The sequence below is a fragment of the Canis lupus genome, chromosome 2 (genome assembly GCF_048164855.1).
Source record: "Canis lupus baileyi chromosome 2, mCanLup2.hap1, whole genome shotgun sequence".
Lineage (NCBI taxonomy): Eukaryota > Metazoa > Chordata > Mammalia > Carnivora > Canidae > Canis > Canis lupus.
The window spans coordinates 16,816,972-16,842,779 of record NC_132839.1 but is presented as its reverse complement, the minus strand read 5'-3'; the positions used below and the strand labels follow the sequence as shown (position 1 = coordinate 16,842,779).

General features: G+C 45.4%; 1 long non-coding RNA gene across 6 annotated transcripts in view; it reads right to left on the bottom strand.

Moving 5' to 3' along the window:
- LOC140613070 (uncharacterized) overlaps positions 1-24,391 on the bottom strand; it is a 658,442-nt gene extending 634,051 nt beyond the window's left edge. The window contains exons 1-3 of one of the 6 annotated variants that reach the window (XR_012014181.1): positions 23,889-24,391; positions 23,139-23,346; positions 12,891-12,998 (exon numbers count right to left, since the gene is read on the bottom strand). This is a non-coding gene — a long non-coding RNA (uncharacterized lncRNA). Of the gene's footprint in view, positions 1-12,890; positions 12,999-23,138; positions 23,347-23,599; positions 23,753-23,849 lie in introns of those variants that run through there. The other 5 variants (XR_012014198.1, XR_012014191.1, XR_012014180.1 and 2 more) reach the window with 5 other exon arrangements.
- Between the last annotated feature and the right edge of the window lie 1,417 nt (positions 24,392-25,808).

The window sequence follows — 25,808 nt, the reverse complement described above, 5'->3', positions numbered from 1 at the left end:
ACTAATGTGGAATTTAAGAAATGAAACAGATGAACATAGGAGGAAAAAAGAGAGAGGCAAACCATAAAACAGACTCTTAACCATACAGAACTGAGAGTTGCTGGAGGGGAGGTGGATGCAGGGGATGAATTAAATGAGTGAAAAGTACTAAGGAAAGCACTTGTGATGAGTGCTGAGTGCAACAGGTTAAGTGATGAATCACTAAATTCTACTCCTGAAACTAGTATCACACTATATGTTAACCAACCAGAATTTAAACAAAAATTTGACACTAAAAAAAAAAAAAATGTGGAATATATATGTGTGTGTATATATATTTATATATATAATGGAATATTAGTCATTCATAAAAAAAGAATGAAAAGTGAAGGAGAAAAAGAGAGGAACAAACCAAGAAACAGACTCTTTAACTACAAAGAACTGATGGTTATGGGGGGGGGGGTAAGTTAGTGGGAGGACTTAAATAGGTGATGGAAATTAAGGAATGCACTTAATGTGATGAGCACCAGGTGTTATATGGAAGTTTTGGATCATTCTACTGTATACCTGAAACTAATATTACTAATATTTAATAGTTTTAAGTAAAAACTTTGTAAAAAAAAAAAAAGAAAAAAACAAGAAAAAGATGGAAAATAGTCACGAGATACCCTGTAATCAATTTATAGCAAGTTTTCTAGAAAGTACTACAGAAACTAAAAGAAAGGGAAATTGGCTTAGAATAAAGCCTTTAGAGGGGAAATGTCATGTGAAATATTAAAAAATCAGCAGCTGCTGGACAGGAGGACAAAAAGAAAATGGACAGTCTCAATGGAGGGGAAAGGTGAACAATTATAGAGGTTCAAAAGGGTACACAATATTCTGAAAACTTCAGGAAGTTTTTTGGAGAGTAGCAAATGAGAAGAAAGAGGTCTGAGAAAGTTCACAAAGATGCCTATTATGCTAAAAAGCTGGACCTTTGTCTGACTGAAGGAGGTAAGCCAGGAGAGTGATGTCATCATTAAAAAGATCCTGGCAGTAGTGTGAAGGACAAGACTGAAGGCAAAGGACTAAATCACGAGACAAAACTGTCTTGACCTAATAGTTTATGGAATTATGATGACCCCATTCATCATCAATGATCATTAGGTCTATTACCCAATGGGTCTCAAATTCAGATAGATATTTAGAGACTGTAGGTGCTGATTTATTTTAGAAAACTGTTTATATGGTATAATCTCAATCAAAAAGCATGGCAGGAATTTCATAAGAATTATATCAAGATGTCAAAATATGAATAAAAACTAGCTCTGGGTAGTGGGGATACAGGTCATGTTTTTCTTCTTGTTAATATTTCACATTCTCTACAAGGTAAAATTAAAAATAAATCCTACAGCAATTCCTTGAAACTTAAAACTGGCATTCACCCAAAATGGCCAGAGATTCCTTTACAACATAATTGACCCAAAGCCTCCTCTTCACCACCATGGCCCACTATACATAAAATACTCATTCCTACATCAGAACCTAAACCCATGTCCTCTCTGTTTCTGTAGCATCTTCTTGTTCTGAATATCTAAATCCCAACTTCATACCACCAACTAGGCTGATTTTGTATATGAAACATCAAAAGCTCATTATCTGTGGTATACATTGTGATAACTGATATTATTTATTGAAAGCCTTCCTAAATGGGTCTCCAATCTGTTCTTTCTACAGTTTTTTACAAGGATATTAGAGCAAAATCAGTCCTATTCCAACACAAATATTCAGACATGACTCATTTATGGGTATCCGTGCATATAATTACACCAATATATTGATCAACTACAAATTATGTATATAACCGCTACTGAAGGGGCACCTGGGTGGCTCAATCAGTTGGGCATCTGCCTTTGGCTTGGGTTGTGATCTCAGGGTCCTGGGATCGAGCCCCACATCAGGCTTCCTGCTCAGTGGGCAGCCTGCTTCTCTCTCTGCCCCTCCCTTCTGTTCATGCTCTGTCTCTTGCTTTCTCTCTCAAATAAATAAAATCTTTAAAAAAAAATACTAAAGAGTTTTAAAATCTATCATCTCAGAAAAGATTGCTTATTGTTATGAGTTGAATTGTGTCCCCTCAAAATATACAAAAATATACCAAAATCCAAACTCTGAGTACCTGTGAATGTGACCTTATTTAGAAAGATGGTCTTTACAGATGATCAACTTTAGATGAGGTCATTAGGGTAGATTCTAATCCAATTATGACTGGTGTTTTTATAAAAGAAAATTTGGACACAAAGACAGAAACACACACACAGAGATCACCACATGAAGATGAAGGCAGGGCAGGACGATGCATCCATAAGATATACCAAAGATTACCAACAAACCACCACAAGCTCAGAGACAAGCCTGTAATAGATTATCTTCCTCATAGCCATGGAAGGAATTAACCCTGATGACACCTTAATCTTGGAATTCCAGCCTCCAGAACTAGACAACGACAGTTGTCTTAAACTACTGGTACTTAAACTACCCTGTTCATGGCACTTTGCTATAGCAGCCCTAGCAAAATAATATATCTACTAAGGGAAACCAGGACTTTTTTTTCCCTTAGAAGTCACTAAAGAGAAAAACATTCTGAAGAAAGACTGCAAGTCAGAAATAATAAATTTTCTTGCTATTCAATAGCTAAGTCAACCTAGTGCCAAAAAATTTTAAGGACAGAGTTTCATTTGGATAGTACCATTTATACATACAACAGCAGCACATAATCAAACAGAATATTATCCAATAGCTACCAGGACATGAAAAAAAACATGAAATTATATAGATTTCCTTTGTCTTGCAAAAGAGTTGCTCTATGCTTTTTTATGTGCCTGTGAGAACACAATTTGACCTATAATCAAAAGGTAATATAATCAGTTGCTTGATATGAAAAAGTGAAATCAGCATAGATCAGGAATGGGCTCTGGAATGACACATACTTTACTTCAAATCCTTGCTGTGTTACTCATCTTCTATGTGACTTGACTGAGCAAATTACTTAACCACATTTGAGCCTCAAATTCTTCACCAGCAAAATGAGAATTTTACATTTTACATAAACGGATTAAATAATATATGAAATATGCTTAGCATATAATAAGAGTATTTTATTATTTATATAAAAAGTAAAATTCATAAATTAAGAATATTATACACTTCTCTTGGGGAGGACAACTATTAGGTAAGTTGATGTAAGAACAAAACTCTCCATCATACACACTACATATATAAAAATACAGCCTTGGCTAGTTCCTTACTATATGACGCAGGACTTTCAGAATTTTAAAACTATCTGTCAAAACTGAAATATAAATAGGATCTTGGTGACTTTTGGCTCTGTCACAGATCAGTCCGTATGTTGCTTTCAAAGCTCTGTAATACCACTCTCTTATTCTTTCAGGTCACTAAGTTCTAGCCAGTCTAAGACAACTACCTTTACAACTTAGACTAACATGAGACTGACTTTAATAGTATAGCACAATCCACCATAATCCTCTACCAGATATTACTGATGTGTTTTTTTGTCTTTTTTTAAAATATGAGTCTTATAAAATACACATCTCCAAAGTGTAACTTATGGGCAGTCCAGGTGGCTCAGCGGTTTAGCGCCGCCTTCAGCCCAGAGCCTGATCCTGGAGACCCCGGATTGAGTCCCACGTCAGGCTCCCTGCATGGAGCCTACTTCTCCCTCTGCCTGTGTCTCTGCCTCTCTCTCTCTCTCTCTCTCTCTCATGAATAAAACAAATAAAATCTTAAAAAAAAAAAAAAGTGTAACTCAAATAAAGGGGACTTATTTTAAAATTTGTATGTTTTGAGAAATATATATATAAACAATGCAAAACCCAATCAATCCCCAAAATTCAAAAGGACTTTGTTATCTCATGCAAACTCTACACAACATACAAATTATACTTCAACTGTTTATTGCAATACTTATAAACTGAAATTTATACCTACATTGACATATAAAGAGAGAGAAGAAACTACATAATTAAGTCCAAAAAGACTGTAATTATTATACAGAGGATAAGGGTATTTTTGTTAATCCATTTATCAAAAACAGCTATCTACATTGGCCAAATTTGTTGGCAAATATATCAACAATCCACTTCTTGTGAGACAGGCAAATGGTAATTATTCTTAGCATCTTTTAATAAACTTTGGTGAGCTATAAAAAATGTTCAGGTGTAATGCTATTAAAACATTTTCAAAGCTAAAATTCCATGATATTACCAACAAAGCTAATGTGAAGACCAAAAAAGTATTTTCCTAAATATTTATGAAAAATGTTTTGCCTTCATACTTAGTGTAGTTCCTTTAACTTAAATATACTTTGTAGTTTAATTTTTTAAAAATGAACCTGCTTCTTGCTAAAAAATAGCACAAAGGCTGCTTTTCAGAAAGTTATGCAATTCTTTTTTAAAAATTTTTTTAAAGATTATATTTATTTATTTGAGAGAGAGAGATCATGAGCAGGGTGACGGGCAGAGAGAGAAGCAGACTCCCTTCTCAGCAGAGAGCCCGATACGGAGCTCAATCCCAGGGCTCCAGGATCATGACCACATGGAAAGAAGATGCCAACAGACTGAGCTACCCAGGTACCCACAATTAGTTTTTATTTACAGAGAGATAATTAGATTGGCATACTTAAGCAAAATAGAGTACTAAGAAAAATTCTTAGATCTTATATTCTTTTAAAAAAATTATTTTAAAAAACCTGCTCCTCCCCCCAGCTCATGCTCTTTCTCTCAAATAAATAAAACATTTTTTTAAATGATTTAAAGTTAGCAAATGCCACATCCTATTTATTCATGATACCACAGTAATATCATTTTAGGTGATCCCAAATTATAATTTTTTTAAAGATTTTATTTATTTACTTATTTGAGAGAGAACAAGAGTTAGAGAGTACAAGCAGGGGGAGCAGCAGGAGAGGGAGAAGCACGCTTCCTGCTGAGCAGGGAGGCCAATGTGGGGCTTAATCCCAGGACACTAGGATCATAACCCGAGCTGATGGCAGATGTTTAACCTACTGGGCCATGCAGGTGCCCCAATTCTAAATTATAATTCTAAGAATTTTTTCAAAAGGTAAATAACAGCAATAGAAAATTAAATATAGGGCAGCCCGGGTGGCTCAGAGGTTTAGCGCCTGCCTTCGGCCCGGGGCATGACCCCAGGGTCCCGGGATCGAGTCCCGCATCGGGCTCCTTGCATGGAGCCTGCTTCTCCCTCTGCCTGTGTCTCTGCCTCTCTCTCTCTCTCTCTCATGAATAAATAAAATCTTAAAAAAAAAAGGAAAATTAAATATACTTTCTTTTTCTCTTAAAGTCTTCATGTAGAAATATTTTTAAAAATCACAAATATATTAAGAGAATATAATCTGTTCATTATTGGCAAAAGACTGTATCAATAATTATCCCCTAAAGGGCAATGACTATGCTTTTATCTACCTCATATGCAGTAAGCGTGGCACGAACTTAATAAATAGGTGTTAACTATCCATACCTCAAGAACAATAAGCATAACAAAATTCTCATAAGAATCAAATAATGGCAAAATCCTAAATGGCTGGGATGTCAAAACAGGCCATGAACAAAATTTTACAACATGCATATCTAACATTAAAAGAAAAATCACCGTTTTGCCCACAGAAAAATTCTGAGATCACATCAGGAAATTGTGTATTGTGTATTGGTTATGTCAATAGAAAATACACAGCCAATGCTAGTTTTGAAATAATCTCAACTCAGTCTAAAGTGAAGTCATTAAGGACTGAGAAGAAACACTGCAGATATTTAAGTAACTATAATCTTGAATCCTGGTAGTATACATATGTTTTATAAATACATACATCTATACTGTTTTTTCCATATTTGGATGTTTCTGTAAATAACACATCACCTTTCTTCAAGGAGATACAGAACTAAGAAAATAAAATGTTATATATGGACTATAGACTGTTGTGTCTCACTGGCATCTCTGGTTTTAGCATTGCTGGTTTGGTGTTTAATCTATATTCTCACCACTACTGCCCAGATTCATATTATAGTCACAAAGAAAATAAGTTAGGGGCTAATTTCCTCTACCTACACCTTTTCTGTTGAGTTTCACCAACCTGCTAGAGCAACAAGGGCTATCTAACCAGTGTAGAAAATTCCTTATATTACACATTACAGATGTTCACCAGAACTTTCAACTAGACAAGAAATGCCTTTGAAATATTTATAGGCAGGCAGACAAACGCGTGCGCGCACGCGTGCACGCACACACACACACACACACACACATATATATATACACACACAGAGCTCTCTCTCCAGACAGAAAAGGTACAGAAATGAAAGAAATCATATTTAGTGAGTGTGAGCAAATAAAACAATGCTAAATAAAAAGTGTACTGAATGTTGATATCTGATTACATTGGTTCTCTCCTCCCCAAACTAACATGCTAGGGAAAATTTCCTACTAGAAGCTGCTGAATACATGATAATTGACCTAAAATAGAGAAAAATATGTTACCTGGTTTGCTTGTTAAAACACAACTACCCTGAGAATGTTTATAGCACTGACAAAGCTACTATTAGTAGCTTCACCTTCCCTTAAAAGAATGATTACTACTATCGCAAGTTTCCTAGTACATATTTATAGAAGGAAGCAAATATTTGTTAAGCCAAGTTTCTGGTCTTGAGGCAAGAGATTTGGGAGAAGATAGTTTTACAATAGGATACATTAACTCCATCTCTAGTTATATTGATATTTTTTCATAGGCGAGGCATGGCACTGTGTGAATATTATGACTCAAGCTTACTCATCTCAACGAAGAATGAATTAAATTTGTTAGAGTAAAAACCTGAAAGAGAATGTACATGCATGTAATTCTAGGTTGCCATTTTTAGAAAAGGGTTTTTCTCCAGAGATTTTAAAAACGTGTTTCCACATTATTCTATTTGTGCTATTCTCACTTTAGTGCTCTGGTAAGTTGGTTGCTAAATAGAAACAAGAAACAAACTCACTTTCAAACAGAAAGTCGTTTGTGATCTGACCATCGCATAAGCTACAAAAAAAAAAAAGCGATTTGTCAGTCTTAACTGTCAAAATATACCGAAAAATAGATACATGTATATGTAAAGAGACACTTATATTTGTGTCCATTCCTATTTTCCCAGAACAGATGCCATGAAGAGATCAGAAAACTGACTCCAGGGTAAGAAACCTACAGACAGTTTTATTGTACCCAAACTACCATTTTTTCCAGGGAAGTCCAGAAAATAAAGAAGAAAATCACAGGCTCTGTAGGACACATATAGCCTTCTCATTCTGTAAGCAGCTTTCAGGCTGATAAGGCTTCAGTGTTTTTCCCCACAGAAAAAAATAGTCTAAGAGAGAACCCTCTCCTGCATTCACAGTCACCAAGTTATATAAACCTGTAGATGGTCTTTAATCACAGGCTACCACAGTGGTCAGTCAGCCAGTACCCAAAGATGACAATGTGGACTGAAGAAAAGAGTGTTTTGAATGGAAGTCAGGAGAACTGAGTTTTATTCATGGCTCTGGATTTACTATATGGTCTTGGGTAAGTTACTTAAACTTCTCTGGGCCTTTGCCTTTTATTTGTTTTATTTTATTTCATAAGCAAAATAAGAGGTAATCAAAAAAACTTTAATTATGGCTAGAAGGACACCAAAGAGCATGTAGATCCATCCACAAATTCACAGATGAGGACAGAAAGCAGAGAAACATGACCACTCACAGGTGATTAGACTATAAATGTTCCAACAGTCTTCACAGGTCCAACATTTTAAAATTTATTTAAAAGGACAAATCGTTATGTCAAGTTTTTTGACATGTCAAAGAAAATGCGTAAAAGGCAAAAAGATAATCATCAAATTTGGAATGATGATTATCTCTTCAAGAAGCCTTAAGGGAATACCATCGGGAAGAGCTTTGATTGTACTGGTAATATTTTATTTCTCAAACGAAGTCTGCAGTACAGGGCTGTTTACTTTTCTCTATATATCACATATTGTCTGAAATACTTTCTAATCATTTTTTAAGTGACCACCAAACATCTTTAACCAAAAGCTGAATGAAATAAATGAAAACATTTCTCTGGAATATTAAAGGTCAATGGAATTAGTGCATGGACATCAAACATTCTCCTGTTGAGCTTAAAAGATAAGTATCAGTATGACCCCCTAATATATGAAAAAAAAAAAAGCGCTTGGCTGTAAATATATTTATATATGTGTTGTGCACCTCCACACACAAAAAAACACATGTATCCATATAAAACTATGTCCACTTTCCAGCCTAGTAAAATATTAAAAGTACACAAACAGCACAAAACACAAAATGAACTCTATTATTAGTAGCATGATTAAGCGACTTAAGAATACTGAGGTACCTAATAATTTGTACTCTAAACATCTGCCTAAAATATACTTTCAGGAGTCACATCTGATAGCCTAGTGTTTAATCTTCAGGGTTCTTTGTTTGTTTTTACTGAGACTACAGTGATTTACCTAAAGTAACCAGAGGCCTTTCTAAACCTTTACAATGGAACCTACCTGTAAAAACTAAGTCCCTCTGAAATCTCTGAAATTTTCCAACAAGAAAGTATAGGTCATTCAGCAAAATATATTTACTGTATACTACCATAAAAGCTATTTAATTGTTATCATTATGATGCAGATATATAATGGAAACAGATGTTCCTTTTTCCTTTCAGCAAAGCACAGGAAAAGCATAAACTTGCTGATATTGCATGGACTACTATCATAGCACAATAGAGGAAAAAAGACATTAGCACATGACAATATTAGTTTTTACTACACAACTAATTGCATAAAAAGTATAACTTGAGATCATTAAATCAATATAATTTTCAGCACTACAGAAGGGAAACAAATAGATTTGTATAACCAGCCTATTTCACATCTGCAGTTGAGAAAATACTTCTGAAAGACTAAGTATATGCAAAATGCTGCCACTGCTTTCAGAAGACAAGGAAAGAGTGTTCTGTTTTCTTTGCTCATGTAATATAAATTAGAATGCTGCCTCTACAGAGAAATTTTTTAAATCGTATCAGTATAAACCAGAAGAACCTTTCTGGAAAAACAATCTGGGAATCGATATCAAGAACCTTAAAAAACAGTCTGTACCATCATCTAAGCAAATTCTTTTGTAATAATACATTGTAAGGAAATAACCAGAAGGATGAATAAGATTTATTTAAAATGTCATTCATCATCATTTTATTTACAATAATGGAAAATTAAAAATCTAACTCTCCAATAGTAGAACAATGATTAATTAAATCATACATGTTAAAACATTAAAGTCAATATAAATGACTTTAATAATTTTAATTATACAGCAAATTTTTCACTGTATGATGCCAACCGAAAAAAGCAGGATACAAAGTGGTATATCTATCTACATATGTATAAATAAAACATGTAAATGCTAGGAAGAAAAAGGCTTAGAGAAAATACACCAAATGTCATTTCTAACTTTTGCAAATTATTATGAGCAAATACCAGCTTTTTAATCACAAAGTTATATTTTCTTTAAACAATTAAACAATTCTATTTCTATGTTCTAATATTCTATGTCCTTGTTCAAAGTTTCTAAAACTTCTTTGCATCAAACAATCCTATAAGTATTTATAAATAAATTGACTTAAAGTTATGTTGCTATATTACTTGATCCTAAAATCTGGCATACAAAAAAAAGTGTGTGTCAATCACACAGACAACACTTTTCCTATGTCAAATAAGATACTTAGAAATTAGAGATAATTTTTATGAGACAAATATTATAAATGGTTACATAAGAACTATTAACATGATGATTTTTAAGTCACCAAGTCAAAGAAATGTTTCAATTAAAACTATCTCTGAACCAGATAGAGTAGCCTATTAATTGCTCTCCCCAACAGGCCAATAAAAAGTTTGCCATGGCTCTTATTAGGATTCCTGGTTTCATGATTCTATTTTTACAGAAAGGAGCTGATTTGTCTTAGGCTATTACTGTCTATTACTTCTAGAAGTCTTGAGGAAAGGTGGGAAGCAGCAAATTCTGGCAATCTGCCTAAAGAGAAATCAATGAAACAAATTAATCCTTCGCAGGCTGCAATGACACAGTAATCCATCATTCAGAGCTGCTTTTATATAGCAAATCAGAGAGCAGAGGAAAGAGCCCTGGGGGACATCACAGACAACAACTTACACCAACACTGGGAAAATACTGAGGAATCAGTTTATTTAAAGAGGATAGATTTCAGTTGATTGCCTATTTCGTCAAATAAAGATTTTTTCTTTCACAGTGTAGTGAATCCAAGGCCCAGTGACTTTATCTTCAGAATTCAGTACCAAATATCCTAGCTGACATCAAGAGGGGATGAATGTTTTTAAATAATTAGCATCATTAATCAGTATAAACAAATATCTAGCTAGAGTAATATTACTTTTTCCATTAAAATTCCAGGTGTTAAGCACATTCCTTGTTTTCAGCAGGGATTAACTCTATATGCAGCCACTAATCTACAACTTAATTGACCAATTCCTGGTAAACCGCATATGAAGTATCTTTTTCATATATAAAATATAACCATTCACAATATGTGTAACTTTCTAAGTACTCTGTTAAGTTTAAAGACTTGAACATTTTAATTTCACCTCTAGCCATAAAAGTTCCAATAGCAAGTTAAATTATAAAAAGACTTGCTTTGGGGATCTCTGGGTGGCTCAGCGGGGTTTAGTGCCTGCCTTCAGCCCGGGACGTTATCCTGGAGTCCCAAGATGGAGTCCCACATCAGACTCCCTGCATGGGGCCTGCTTCTCCCTCTGCCTGTGTCTCTGCCTCTCTTTCTCTCTGTGTCTCTCATGAATAAATAAATAAAATCTTTAAAAAGAAACAAAAATTGCTTTGAAATAATAAGCAGTTCTTTAGCTTTTAATGTCATCAACAATGCTGAAAGATGAAATTAAAAGTGGTTTCTTTTTTAAAAAATAAACATATCAACGTACAGCAATTCATTCACACTGAGTATATTTATTTATACATACAAAAGAACACCTAAATTTATTCATGCCTGTGTAGAAACTCCTGCACCTGAGTATGTCTTACTGGAGTAATGTATTCTGAGTGGAATTATACTTCCTAGATGGAAACTCAGAACAAGAACGATAAAGTCACAGTAAATTACTATTGTTAAATACATGCATCACTTTTGTGGTTAAATGTAAGACATGAGAGAAAAGGACTTCCAAGAAATAAACAAAACAAAACAAAAAACCTATCACAATGGTCCCTGAAATGTTAAAACCCAGAATATCTAATCACAGATGAAAAATAGAAAGAAAAAAAAAAGGTTAAATAAATGCTACCTCGTCAATTTTTGAGGGGCATCTTCGATTCTGCAGTGCATGGCCATATGACTGCAATTCCTGGCCATGCTGATACATTTTTAATTCAATACATGGATCTAGTATTTATTGATTTAATAAGGTTAGGGTATTACATTATTGCTGCTACTGATGAACTGTCAGCAATTCAACCTAGTAAAATCTTACAGAGAAATATATATTTTAGGGGAGCGAGAAACAACAGCTATGTAAATGTAATCCCTTCACTACATACGACAGTGGCAAGAGCAAAGCCCCTTCTTTCCTAGACTGTGTTGAGCGAGCTCCAGACATTTGCTCTTACTAAGGATGTTGGCCACCAACTGATTGAGGTTACAGTGAGGGGACTGGAGCAGAGCCTCACAGGTACACCTTCAGAACTAGGGAAAGCAAGGATTTATCTCCCAGTTTCCACCTGTGACCTCTCCTCATAGGTTCTGCAGCATGTACACACGCGGGAACATACACATGCACATACACACACCCAAAGACCTGAGCCCTTATCTTGTCACCTAACAGATGTTTAAAGGAGCCTTCTGGGATTTCTCTCTCTAGACCCTAACATTGTGTATACTTTGTTAGCATGCAGGTGTACATCAAAGAAGGGGGGAAGCTCACTTTCTCAAAACCAACTCTGCCAAAATACAACCAAAGGAGACGGGCTTTAAAAGCTATGTGAGGGGATCCCTGGGTGGCTCAGTGGTTTAGCACCGCCTTTGGCTCAGAGCATGATCCTGGAGTCCTGGGATCGAGTCCCACATCGGGCTCCCTGCATGGAGCCTGCTTCTCTCTCTGCCTCTCTTTCTCTTTCTCTCTCTCTCTCTCTCTCCCATGAATAAATAAAATCTTTTTAAAAATTTTTTAAGTTAAAAAGAGAAAAAAGCTATGTGAAAGTAAGGAGGTGGTACGGGATCCAGAATCAGAAAAGGGGAGAAAAATCCACCAAAGTTGCTGAAGCACTTGGGGACTATCGGAAAGCTTTTTGCACTGCTGTGCTACCCTGCTTGTGGGCTTATTTTCCCAACGTAGACACCTGGGAAGCATGTTGTACTCCAGCTTTTCCCCCCGACTTTGAAGAAACGGATAATCTAAGGAGTGGTGCTGCTGCTGGGGTCAGTAAAACTATGCTAATTGGTGAACCTAATTGCTTCAAGCAGTCCTGCCTCTAAACATGGAGAGCAGAGTTGATGGAGTCAGTCTGTTCCTAATAAAATGAAGAAGCACTGAATTAAATTCCCAAGGAAGGCACTATAAAAGTTTCCACAGTGTAACCAAATGACTTCACCTATGCTATTACCCCTAAGATGACATCTTTGAAAGAAAGCAGAGCCCAGTCAGGCTCCATATTCATAAATTGGCTGAGCTTAGGCCAGTGAATCTGGATTGATTTAAAAAGGCTTTTTCATCCTTCCAATCAAATGAAGTCACTGTTAATTAGATGCTTTCTGTTAACAATGTCACTCTTGCCCGCATTACCTGCTCACACTCGCAGCGCCTCTAGTGCAACATCTGGAGCAGCAGCTCCCCTGCAATCAGTCCTCCCAGGTTTGGCTGGAGGGTGGTGGTATTTCCGTTTCTCCATCCCTGTCTGAAGGAACATACTATTCAGTGTACTGATGGCGACATACATACCCACGCGTCTCATCTGCAAGATGATAAAACAAGTACGGGGTCCTCCAAAACAGTTGGCATGAACTACACAGCGGGTCCCCCCCCCCCCCCCCGGGCAGTTCCCGCCCCGTGGAGAGACGTTTTCCGAAAACACCAAAGGCCACAAAGTTCTCTCCCACGGACTTGGAAGCTTTCTTAAGACCGAGTTCCTCCTGAAACTAGGAAACTTTGGGGCCGCGCCGCAAGCCTTGCTCCTTAGCGCTCTGCCCCCCCCCCGCCCCGCCCCAGGCGGTCTGGGCGCCCAGGGCCCCGCGAGCCCCTAGACGGCCTGGAGCACGGCCGCCCGGCGCAGGCGCAGAGTGCTGGAGCCCCGGGGGCGCGAACCCGCGCCGCGCCCACCTGCTGACTACGACGACTGGGAGTCTCTGAACTTCACAAAGTTGGCCAGAAGCCGCCCGCACTCCCTCGGGCCCCCCCCTTGCAGGGAAGCTTGCAGCCCCGGCTCCTCAGGGAGCCTGGGTGGGCTTGGGTGGGCCTGGGTGGGCCTGGGTCTCCGCACGCCGCACAGCCCACCTGCGGCACCGACGGCACCGCGACCCCTGACCTCGGGCGGGACCCCGCGGCCCCCGCGCGCAGCCCCACGCCTGCGTCGAGCGCCCGGAAGCCAGCGCGGCGAGCGAGGCTTCGCGCCCGGATGTGGGCCTCGCTTCCGGGAGCCGCTGGCCCGGGCGGCTGTGCGGCCGGAGGGGACCCCCGCGTCGGGGGGAGCAGAGGGGAGGCGGACGGAGCGGCCCCGGGGCCCACGGGGGAGCCCGGCTGGCGGAGGGCAGCACCGGTTCGCAGGGGAGCCCCCTCCCCACCGGAGCCAGGGCCCACGGCCTCCGGCCGCTCTGCTCCGAGGGCGCCAGACAGATCGGGCCCTGGCGGTCGGCCCGGGGGCGCAGGCCTTCATGGCGGGCGGGGGGGTTCCTGAGCCAGGGCGGCTGACCAGGCCGTGCACCGCACCTGGGGCAGCACCTGCGGCCTTGTCCCGGACTCCGGGCCGCCTGAGCATCTTGGGGACCACAGCCTTGGGGGCGTCCGCCTGTCGGGGACGCGGGACGGGCGAGGGGGGCGGGGCGACAGTGAGGTCGCATTTCCTCGATTTCCTCGACCTCCCGGAGGGCGGACCCACAGCAGATGGGGTAGATGGGGTTAGACAGTCACGGTGGAAGGGCAGGGCCATGCGGAGACAGGCCCACTCTGCAGTTGGGGGCTCGCAATTACGGGCCTTCAAATGTCTGACCCCCAGGGCCTCGCCCGCAAGAGAGTTTGGGGAAAGGAACCTTTTCCTGGGACTCTTTGATGCCCGGCACGTGGGCTCAGGGAGGAAGGCAGACAATCGCCGCCGCCGCCGCCGCCACACCTGCGATCTCTCATAGCATGAGATCGGGACAATGATTGGAGTCGTCTCTCCTTCCGATTCCAGAGGGAGCTCACACCTGCAGCGTCAAGGTCATCCTTCTCCCGGAGACTGGAACGGCGCATCCCAAAAGCTGCTAGGGCCCCAGCCGCCCGCACCCGAGGGGCCTCCCCCGCGCCCGCGCGCTCGCCGACGGAAAAAGGCGATCTGGATTTTTGCTTTTTTTTTTTTTTTCATCTCAGTGCCTGAGGGAACCCTAAATTGGGGGTTTGTTCGGTGTAATACAATCTTTCGACCCTCTGGAGACCAAACTGCAACCGAGCAAAGAGACATCAGGCGGGAGAAGGGGGGGGTGCAGAGGAGAGTGGCGAGCCGACGTCTGGGCAGGTGGTGCGCGCGGGCTGCTCCGCCCGGCGAGGGCACCCAGGGCGCCCGGCCCCGCGGCCCCCCGCAAACCCGGCAGCAATTTGGCCACGTGCTTAGGCTCTGCGTTTTCGGGCGTCACACACACACACACACACACACACACACACACACACACACAGCGGCACGTGTCTCCCTCTGGGTCCTCGGGTCCGTCTGAGGTTGTTCAGACAGCGGAACCCCGCGGGTTCCCGACGAGCTCGGCCACTGGATCACTTCGCTCAGGCGGGATGAGGGGCAGCCCTAGGGAGGGCGGAACAAACTGCTGGGCGTTTGGGGACCCCGCGCCCGGGAAGGGCAGCTAGAGTGACAGGCCCGGGGAGGAGCGGCCGGGGCTCCTCCCCGCCCTCCGGTCCGGTCACCTGTCATCCCGCGCTCTCCCGGGTCCTCGTCACGCTCCGCTCTCCGCGGCCACGCGACCACCCCTGGACAGCCCGCGCTGCGCGCCCTGGTGGCTCGCAGGTGCCCCAGCCCTGGGAGCCAGGGCTCCCCCCTTACGGAAGCCTCTAAATAGGAAGGCACAAGCGCCGCGCTCGCCGCCTGCGTATCCGCGTCTCAGACTCGCACCTAGCAACGACTCGCTACGGTTGGGGTGGTGGGGGGTTCTTTTAAAAGTATATTAAGGGATCATTGGCGTCTCCCCGTCAAGTCATTACGCCTTTATCCCCATCAATTAACCACACCTCCAAGGGCTGCTATTAGGAACTAAATTGAGCTGCAAAAGTAGGTATCCCGTTTCAGGCAGATGTTGTCACCTCCCGCAGAGATAAACGGCCGGCGGGGCCAGACCCGCAGCTTCAGCAGCTGCCCGAGCGGCGACGGACCAGGTTCAGGACTCGCAGCTGCGGGACCCGGGGGAGGTCCCGACCCTACGTTGCGCCTGGAGCCTGGGAGAAGCGGAAGGGCCCGAGCTCTCGGACGTCAAGCGTTGTGCAGGTCCGGGGCAGGTGTCTCCAGAGTTGTGCCAGGGAAAAGGCCAGATAAAGAAAAAGAAAAAGAAAAAAAAAAAAAAAAACAGCCATGCGTTTTTGCGCAGAGGACTGGAGAATGTTCGCAAACCCGGAGCTCCCCGCCAGAAGAGGGGCGTGGATGACAAGAGGACAAAGTAATGAGTTTGGCCGGCAGCCCTCCTCCGGCAAACCTCACCTCCTCTTCCCGCCACTTCAGCCTTCTTCCTCCCCCCAGAATCCCAGACCGCCTTGTGGAGGAAGGCGCAGGGTTGCATAGGGATGCTGGATATGGAGCTAGGGAATCCGGGACAGAAACGTCGCGTTTAGGACAAAGGGGTTCACCAGGGACCGCCGCGGACCTCTGCACAGACGTGTCTCTCCGCTCTTTCTCACCCCATCACTCCCTAGGACTTGGGGCAAGGCTGTCGTCTGCAGCTGGGAGGCCCCGAGAGTTAAGGGAAGGGGGGAATAGGGGACGTGGCCCTCACTGCAGTTACAGGGCTTTCCTCCCGACACTGACCACAATAAATTTAGCTAAGGCTAAAGGAGATTAATTTCCCAGCATAATCCAATTAAAAGATTTCTAAAGTAATCTTTTGCGAAGATGAAAAAAAAAAGTGCGCCGCGAAAGAGGGGACTGGTTTTGATGACAGTGATTTATAACCTCGGCGCAGCTGCGCTGGTCCCTCGCTCTCATGCACGCGATGTGACCAAAGCATCCCGTCGGTGCCTCTAGTCCAAACCCTCGCCTTCCTGAAAGACAGCCATCCATCACGCCAACCTGGGCTGGGGTTGCTTACGAGCACCATAGACTTTTTTAAGTGCTATTAGATTTATGGTCTCTTTTTCGACGCCCATCCAGAGTAATTAGCACATATGTTCTAAATAGATGATAGTTTTGTGAGCAATAAAGCAATTACCCATCGTTGGAGCTGACAGTTCCTCCAACTAAACTCCAACCAGCAGCTAATTGGAAAAGTCATTTCAGCTCCATTGTCTGCAATTAGTCCTGCTAAACTACTACACCCCAACTAGCTGGTTTGAGGTTAATTTATTCAGTGTTGTATTTGCAGGAACGAGGCATTGGCACGAAGGGACTTGCCTTTTGCCCCTCCAGACTGTGCCCTGGAACTAAAGAAGCAGGTGGGAGTGAAAGGCCAGTATTTGGGAGCCGGTAGGATTCCCAGGGGAGGGAGTGCCTGGCCGCCCCAGCTTCAAGGTCAGTGTCCAGCTCGCTCAACACAGCGGACAGAAAAAGCCATTGTTTCTCCTACTGGGCAGTAACTGAAGGAGACTGCTCAGTGCATGCTACCAAAACCTTGGTTAAAAGTAAGCACAGAAAAAGTGACTAAGTTCTGAGCTCACCTTTCCTCTCGCACACCCAGGCCTGATCCTGAGCCACCAGACTGTCCCTAAAGGGTAAGGGTGTTTTGGTGTCCCACCAAAACAGCAAAATTCTGAGCCCTCATTGGGCAGAGGGAGGCTCCAATTCTTGGAGTAGTTCGAGGAAATAAAAGACCAGAAAAGTCAAGAAGCCCTGCTCCTGCCTGCAGCTTCTCTGAACATAAAGTCACTTCACCCTTGATATTGGGGTTTCTTCTTGACTTTTTTCTTTCTTTTTCTTTTTTCTTTTCTTTCCTCATCTTTTTTCTTCTTTCCTTTTTAAAGCTAAGCCCAATGAATACAATACTTGTGCACAGTGAGTGGAAAAAATGTGTTAAACGTCGGTTTGACGCCCCACCGGAGCTTCCAAATATCCAACGGCTGGGATTCTTCTACTTAATTTAATCTTTATTAGACAGGGCGGCTCCTACCCTCTTATTCACCAGGAAACACCAGGAAACGGATCTGTTGGGGTTCAGAATTGAGGACGGTAAGGAGAGGAGTTAAAGAGGGATTAATCCTCTCCCTCCCAACCTCAAACTTTGGAACTTCGATCTCCTGTAGGCTGGGGTAGATGGGAGGGGTTCAAGGTCCCAGCCCTGACAGCCAAGGGTCTCTGCAATCTGGAGCAGGGGGCAGGGAGGCTGGCATGTTGAGATGGGAATCTGTAGCCCCGGTAACCATGTATTCCTCTAAAGGAATTTACAGCAAAGTGACCCAGGCTCTGGGAGCAATGTGAATCTTACTTAAAAGAACTTGGGGGGGGGGGGGTAGAGAGAGCGGAGAGCTTCTTAGGAGGTAAAGCCCAGTGCTTTCAGTCCTAGAAATCAAATGTCCTTTTCTGGATAGTCATTTATACTTCAGCTGTGGGCTGTTCCTCTTTTTAAAAGTCAATGTAATGCTTAAGGAAGACAACTTAGGTGGTATTTTAGTTAGCATATGAGACTTACAAGAGGAATTCTAATTTCAAAACAAATTGTAATCAGATTCTCAGTTTCAAAGATTTAAAGATATGTATCCATAGCAAGAACAACTTTTAAACTGCCTAATGGCGGGCGCTTGTTTTCCATTTATTAATTGTGTTTTAACCAACTTAATCCCAAGAAAGGCTGAAAAGAAAAAAATGCTGGGGAGCTATTGAAAGTAATGGTCTCGCCTTAACCCATCACCTCTCACCTGTCACACAATCTCTACCCTCTGAAAAGAAATCCCCCGGTTAGTGTAACTTCCAGTTGAAAACAAAGAAAATCAAATGTTTTCACTAAAAGACTGTCCATCGTGCTCTCAGTTATTTGCTTTCTTTGGGGGGACTTAAATATGACATCTCAGAGACCCAGGGCAAGAAAAAGCTGAAGGAAGAGTCAGCTGACAGTATCACCAGGATTGGTAGAGAATCTTTGTGTGGGGGTGTGTGTAAAGGCAAAATAACCCACCCAATCAAACCCTGCCCCCAGAATGTGTAAGAAACTTTTACATATATATATCTATGCACTCCGAAAAATCTCTAAGCACATGTGTGCAGAAACGTAGCCCTACGCAAGCTCAGCTAGCTATCCACACACATGTATTCACTTCTGGAGTAAAGGCATTTCATTGCTCCCATAGTTTCTTTCCATTAAGAGCGATTAGATGATGTCTATTCAAAGTTGCTGATCCAGAGAGAAAATAAGAGTAGATAAAAGGAGATTTCAAGTGACCTCCTCATCCCTTTCACACCAACCTGAGCCCTAGAATAGCCAAGGATCAACTAACACAAAAGCCCTTTCCTTTTTCTTTTCAGCTTCAGAAGATTTCCTGCAAAGGGTTAACAATAAAACAGAACTATTCTCAAGTTTTGTTAGATCATGCCTTTCGAATACTTTATTAACTCCTCCCATAGTTAGGCTAGGTTTATTATTCACCTCCAAAACAGGTAAATAAAATAGACATAGCATAAGAGAGGGCATAATTATTTACTGCTCCATGTGGTTTATATCAGTGGTGTACTGTGCTCATTCTTTTTCATTTAAACTTTACCTAACCCCTTCTCACTGCCGGTGGAGGACACTGTAATAAACATATCTTTCCACTGACAGGTTAGAAGGAAATGTTAGCTTTATTATTTAGATCAACTTTCTGATAGGTAAATACTACTATTGTAAAATGACCACGGTTACCAACAGATCTGGTGGCTTTGTAAGTCAATACTTTTTCACCAGTTTATCTTATAGTTTTAAAAGTGACATTAAAGAATTAAACATATTTGAGCAATCTTTAATCCGTTAATGTCCAACTCAGATCTACTCTCATGGGCTAATCCTGCAGTAAAAGAAATAGGTGCTCTAACAGGTAACTATTAAGAGAAATTATTACATGGTGTGGTGGATTGTATTGTCAGGGAACTTTAACAAGCTTCAGAATCATTTCAAAATTCCAACTCTTCATCCAAATCCAGCCCATTTCCCCCAGGAAAAAGAACCATGCAGTTATTCTTCACTCTAGTCCAGCATTTAAAATAAGGAAATACACTCTGTAGCATAAAAGTCTCCAGTTCTTTCCTTCTTTTGCATAAATGCATTTAGATAGCGAAGGCTTGATTTTTACAAAAAGTAAATATTTGGCCTTGGCTTCTCTAGTGTGCTAGGAATGATTGTCACTTTTCCTCCGATAAAAGGCTTGATTTGCATCCAAAGGTCAGCACTAGCTCTCCTGCCATCCTCCCGTGGCTACTCCTGGCCCTCTTAACTGGAGGTCCAAGCAGAAAGGGGAACTGCTTCCCTTATCTCTCTTTCCAAAACACGTGCTTTAACTGGCTGGCTTGTGATAGAAATGTAAACTGTTTTATAAGGTAAAACGGGGTTTTTTTTCTTTGTCACCAAAGGTGACAGGCTACCAGAGTGATGGTGAATATGCAAGCCTACTGATCTGTGGTTCAACTACATGGGCAGGCTCAGAGCAGGCGGTCCAGCAGAAGCTCAGCTCCCACTTTGGCCTTTCCATCCTTCTTTTCACTTTAACAAAGGCAGAACTTTCTACGGCTGGGCAGCCACAATACACACTGAGTTCAGTCTTGGGGGTGGGGGTGAATTTTTGATATAGGCAGGGGCGTTTGTTTGTTTGTTTGTTTGGGTTTGCATTTTGACTTCTTACTAATCACGAAACACTGGGCAGGCATTACTGTGCCTCTCTCCACCCTTTTCTTCAAAGTATCATTTTGAAGACCATTTTAAACATATCTTCTTTAACTGTTTTCTGCCCGGCCTTAATCTCATGCCAAGGGAGACTAACTGATTCAGCACCTTTAAAACAAGATCTTTGGGAAAGGTCTGCAGTAAGAGCAGAAGAACTGACCTTTCTCCCAATGATTGCAGGCATGTTCATCTCTCCAGATGAGCGTGATAACACACGGTTATTTCTGCTTTCTGGTCTCTCTAAACAGAAAAATACCACTTTTAACAATTTAGGGGTAGGGAAGAGGTACAGGAGATGACTGTCTACACATACCTGGTCATTTGTAGCATCTCATCACCCTTGAACTAGATGTAGAAAACATTTTCGCAAGGCCACCACCTTTGTTTACTGTGATTTACCAAAAAGCCAAGAGAAATGATCTGGTGAGTTTTGGAAGAGCAAAATACCAATATCAAAAAGGTCAGGATTAATGAAGAATGCTTTGGGCCTTCCTGGAAAGAAAGATTTGGTGTGTGTGTGGGGGGGGGGGGGTTGATCCACCAGAAAGTCTGCTTGGATCCGGACTCTGGCTCCAAGAATGCAAGTCAGTGCAGTACACGCAGCCACCAATCTTTGCTTCTCTCCTTCTCCCAGCAGGTCCTAAGTGTTTGCCGGCTATCCAGCTAGGAGAGATCAAGTGTTGTGTGGAAGATCTTTTTAAAAAGTGATGAAGGCTGAGCCATGATGCCAGCAAACCACAAGGGAAGTTTTAAGCTTTACAGCCTGATTCCTCTTTCCCAAGCAGAGGGGTAACTTCTCACCATCTCTTAGGGGAACCACACTGGAGACTGTGTGCCCTGAATGGGCCTATGGAGACTAGACAGAGGAAGCCTTCAGAAAGGAAGCTGGGGAGTCCAGACCCTGGTGAGCCTTTTCCCAGCCCTGGATGGGCCTCACCAGTAGAGAGGCACCTTGGAGAGGACCCAGTATATAAGCCACTAGTGACCTGGCAGTCTCAAGAAGGGTACTGAGGCAAGCGCCAGAGCGGGTGTAGGTCCAAGAGCCACATCCAGGAGCGTAGACTTAAAGGCAATGGACATGAAGGGCTTGAGTGAGAAAGGAGGGAAAGAGAGCTGAAGAAGGGTGGATATTGCAACTGTGTTTTCCTTCCCTGCAGCTGCGTGTGCCTGGACACTTGGGTGGGGTTTCAGTTTGGGGACCTATATGCGCCCACAAAATCTGATCATTTTTCTGTTCTACCCAACAACAACAGATACCTTATGTCCTGGTTGAGCGTGGGGTGCCTAAGGCCCCAGGACCAGTGTGCCAGGTCGAACCGGTAACAAAGGACAGCCTCAAAGGGAGAAAGCAGAGCTGCCCAGGACCTGAGCTGACCCCCGGGGCTCGGCGGAGGCCATTTTGCTAGGGCTGAGGCTGGGAGCACGAGCGGGGCACGCAGAGAGCGCCCGCGCGGTAGGGAACACGGGGCCCAACAAGAAGCCAGCCCCGAGGTCCGCTGGGCTGGACAAGTCCCAGAGGAGGCCAGCACCTTTCCTCGAACGAAACACCTGGGTTTCTTCCTGCCTGCCCCCTCTTGAGACAGAAATGTAGCACGCAGAGCCGGCAGGAGGGCGATCTGTCCCCCGCTCCCCAAAAGCAGAGAGTTGCGCCAGCCACTGGGCACCGCCGCCACCAAGAGCCCCCACCTCCGGGGCCAGGGCCGGGCACCGCGCCCCTCCTTCCCCTCGTACGGAGGAGCGGGTGGCCTCGCCCGAAGCCTCAGGGCCCCCAGTCGTCCCCATCCCCGGGGCCTCTTTCAAATTTGGAAGCTCGGGGTGGGGGCCGGCGCACAGAGCCCACAGCGGGGGAGAATAGGATCCGCCGCTCCCGGGGAGTCTCGGCCCGACCCAGGGCGACCTCGCGGGGCGGGGCGGGGCGGGGCGGGCCGGGTCTGCAGCCCCCGCAGCCCCCGCAGCCCCCGCAGCCCCCGCAGCCCCGGGCGCGGCCCCCGGCGTCCGCTCCCCGCCCCCTGCGCCAGCCCTGCGCGCCCTCTGACGCAAACGCGCGCCCCTGCCCAGCGCCGGGAGAGCGCTCGCGTAGGTTCCAATCGAGGCTCTCGGTTCCCCGCACACCCCCTCGGTCCCCACCCCGGGGGGCTGACCCCTCCCCGCCCCAGCGCTTGCGCGGCGGCGGGGGAGCCGGGCTGGGCGGCGGGGCGCCGCGGGTGCTCCGCCGGGGGGGAGCGGCTCGGGGTCCCCCTTGAATCCGCGGGCACTGTCGCCCGCATCACGGGGGCAGCCATCGCTCGCGCTACGCCAGGGGATCCCGTTCCACGCGGCGCCCGCAGGTGGGCGGCGGGGCGCGGGCCGCAGGGCCAGCCCGGCCGGGACTCGGCCCCGGGGTCCCCCGCCGCCCCCCGCCCCCGCCCCCGCCCCCGCCCCTGCCGCGGGGCTGGAGGCCCGGCCGCGGGGGCGGGGGCGGGGGCGCGGGGATGGGGGTGGGGAGACCCGTTTTGAATCCGGGCTGCGGCCGGCCGGCGCGGTCCCCGGCTCCGGGAGGGCCAGGGCGCGGCGGCCGCGGTCGCTGCGTGCAGCCGGGCGCCACGGAGGCCGGGGAGGCCGGGGAGGCCGGGGAGGCGGGGAGGCGGGGAGGCCGGCCGGCGAGCAGGCCCCGCGGGAAGTTCCCCTCGTCCCGCCCCGCCCGCCCGCACTGCGGCCCCGGCCTGCGGAGGCCCCGCGCGCCCGCCTCCCGACCTGTGCGCGTGGCCGGCCCCGGGTTCAAAAGAAACGAGAACCATTGCGTTACTTGCCTGGGTGGGAAGGACTCGGCCCGGCGTGGCTTCGGGTGCCCAGGGCGCACGGTGCGGGGTCCGAGGGCGTCCGGGGGGCCTCGGGTTCCCGGGCGCTCGCCTCCGCCTCCTCTTCCTCGGCTCCGTCCCCCTCCACGGCCTCTCTCCTCTCCTGGGCTCCCTCTCCTCTGCCGCTTCCTCTGCCCTCGACTGCCTGCCTCTGTACTGCACGGGGAGTAAAATTCAGAATTTATATATAGAAAGCTTGTTCTCCTTTTTTCTTTCTCTTTTTAATCTTTTCTTCTCTTTCTTTATCTCTCTCTCCTTTTTTTTTTTTTTTTGGTCTTTTAATCGTGTTCGTTCCCCCCCCCCCCTTTAATTGACCAGGAGACGTGAGAGCGTCCATGGGGAGAGGGCCGAGGGCAGGGAGCCCGGCCGCCCCGCCGCCCCGGCCGCCTCCCCTCCGCCGGCCGCGTACAATGGGCCGCCGCTTGCAGAGTGCACGGACTGTCTCTCCATTATTCGAGCTGGAGGGGCTGTGGGGCAGGCACGGAAAAGGCTTTATTCTGCTCGTTAAGACCGTCGCTAGTCGCTAAGCGGCCGCGGACTCCCGACTTGCAGGCTGGAGAGACCGGAGAGCGCAAAACGCACCCCAAACACGCAGCGCTTCCCCGACCCCTCCCTGGTGAAATTTAAAGTGAGAACGAGTATCAAAAAGCAAGCCCTACCTCTGCCAATACAGCGTGGCCATTTACTCCCACCTTTACCTGAGGGCGTGTTGAGGATCGGGATGCTGGAGCTGAGACAAACTTTTACGCTCTCCCGAGTCGAGGGGCGGGCGAGCGCGGCTCCCACCCCCAGCGGCGGCCGCGGCGGCTTTGTCACTCCGCGCAGCTCCGCGCCCGCCTGAGCCTGCCTAGGGAGCGATCTCAGAACGAGGGGGGTGCCAGTGTGCTATTGGAGAATATGTAACTAATAGAAGTATCATTTTCCCCAGTACGATCTTTCAAGGAAAAAAAATCCATTGAAAGAATTTTCAAAGTGCTGTCTCCGTTTGGAGAAAAGGCGCAGGCTGCCTGCGGGGAGGGGAGGAGAGAGCCGGCTGTGCGCCTCCCGGGCGCGGCTCCCGTCCGCTAGGTGGCAGCCGGAGCCAGCGATTCCTGCAGGCCCCGCGGCGGGACCGCTCCTCCTGCCCGCCCCTCCTCCCACGACCAATCGCCTTCGGGAACCGGGGTGTCTCTCTCTCTCTCTCTCTCTCTCTCTCTCTCTCTCTCTCTCTCTCTCTCCCCCTCCCTCCCTCCCTCTCTCTCTCACTCCCTCTCTCCCCCTCCTCCTCCCCCTCCCTCTTCCTCTCTCCCTCTCCTCCTGCCTCTTCCTCTCCTTCTCTCTCCCTTTCCCTCTCTCCCCTTCCCTCCCTCCCCCTCTCCCTCCTTCCCTCTCTCTCAATCTCTCCTTCTCTCTCCCTCTCCCTGCCTCTGTCCCTCCCGCTCCCCCGTCCTCCTCCCTCTCCCCCATCTTCCTCCCCCCCCCACTCCCCTTCCCCCACCTCTCCCCATCTCCCATTTTCCCTTGTCGGTCGCTCGCCCCTTCCCTCTTTTCCTGGGACTCCGACTTGACTGCTCTAATTGCACCCCCCAAACCCCCGCATACGAGGACTTACTACTGTTTTATTAATAATTATTTAAGCGTTGTTTGAAGTTTGGAACAGCCTGAGAATACCAAAGAGGAAAAAAAGAAGGAAAAATCGGATTGAGTGTAAAGTTTATTTTTAAAATCATCATGGGATGAATAGGAGCCGTTGATTCAGATTGATTTTGTGGCAATAGCTGCATATTCCAGGAGTGTGTTTTGTCATAATTAAACCTTTAAAAACCAACGGGTACTTTGGGCCAAAAAAAAAAAAAAGGAAGTCCCTACCTTGTTTCTTAAAAGGATATAAAATGAGCAGAATCCACACTTGGAATATGCTTAAGTGTGAACGAAGAAAACAATCCAAACCCAGTATATTTCGTGAATCATTAAGATGGTGAGAGTTTAATTCTCATTAAAAATTTTCCCAACATTTTCAAAGACACTCTCTTCACGCTCCTAAGACCTAATTTTAAAAACTTTTCGGAAGAAATCAAAATAATTCCCTTCTCATTCCCTTTTACCCATTGCAAGGCATTCTCCCCCTCGCCATCCCTTCCCCCTCTGGTGTGCGTGCGTGTGTGTGTGTGTGTGTGTGTGTGTGTGTGTGTGTGACCATAGACGACCCATACTAATCAGGTCTCAGAGTAAATAGCAGCGCAGGGCGATCTCAATGTAAATTGCGCTTGTCAGAAGCACACCCCCCTCCCTCACTTTCCCTCCTCCTCCCCTCACCATCCCCGTCAGTAGGTAGCTAAGAGGGAGGGGGAAAAAAAAAAGAAAGAAAGAAAAAGAGGAGGGGGGAGGGGCTATCCAACCAATGGCGTGCTGGAGGCTTGGCTAACCTTAGACTCCCATTTTCTCTCCCCCCCGATTCAGGGCTCTGACCAGTCAGTCGCCTTTGATTATCAGTTGCCAGCAGCCCTTCTCTTGGCTCCTTGACACGAGCTCCATATAAGGCAGCGATCTCCATAGAAACGTGTCAGTTTCAATAGTAGTGTCAAAGTTCACTATATACAGACATTCGCGCAGATCCCCCTTTCGGAAACATTGCTCTG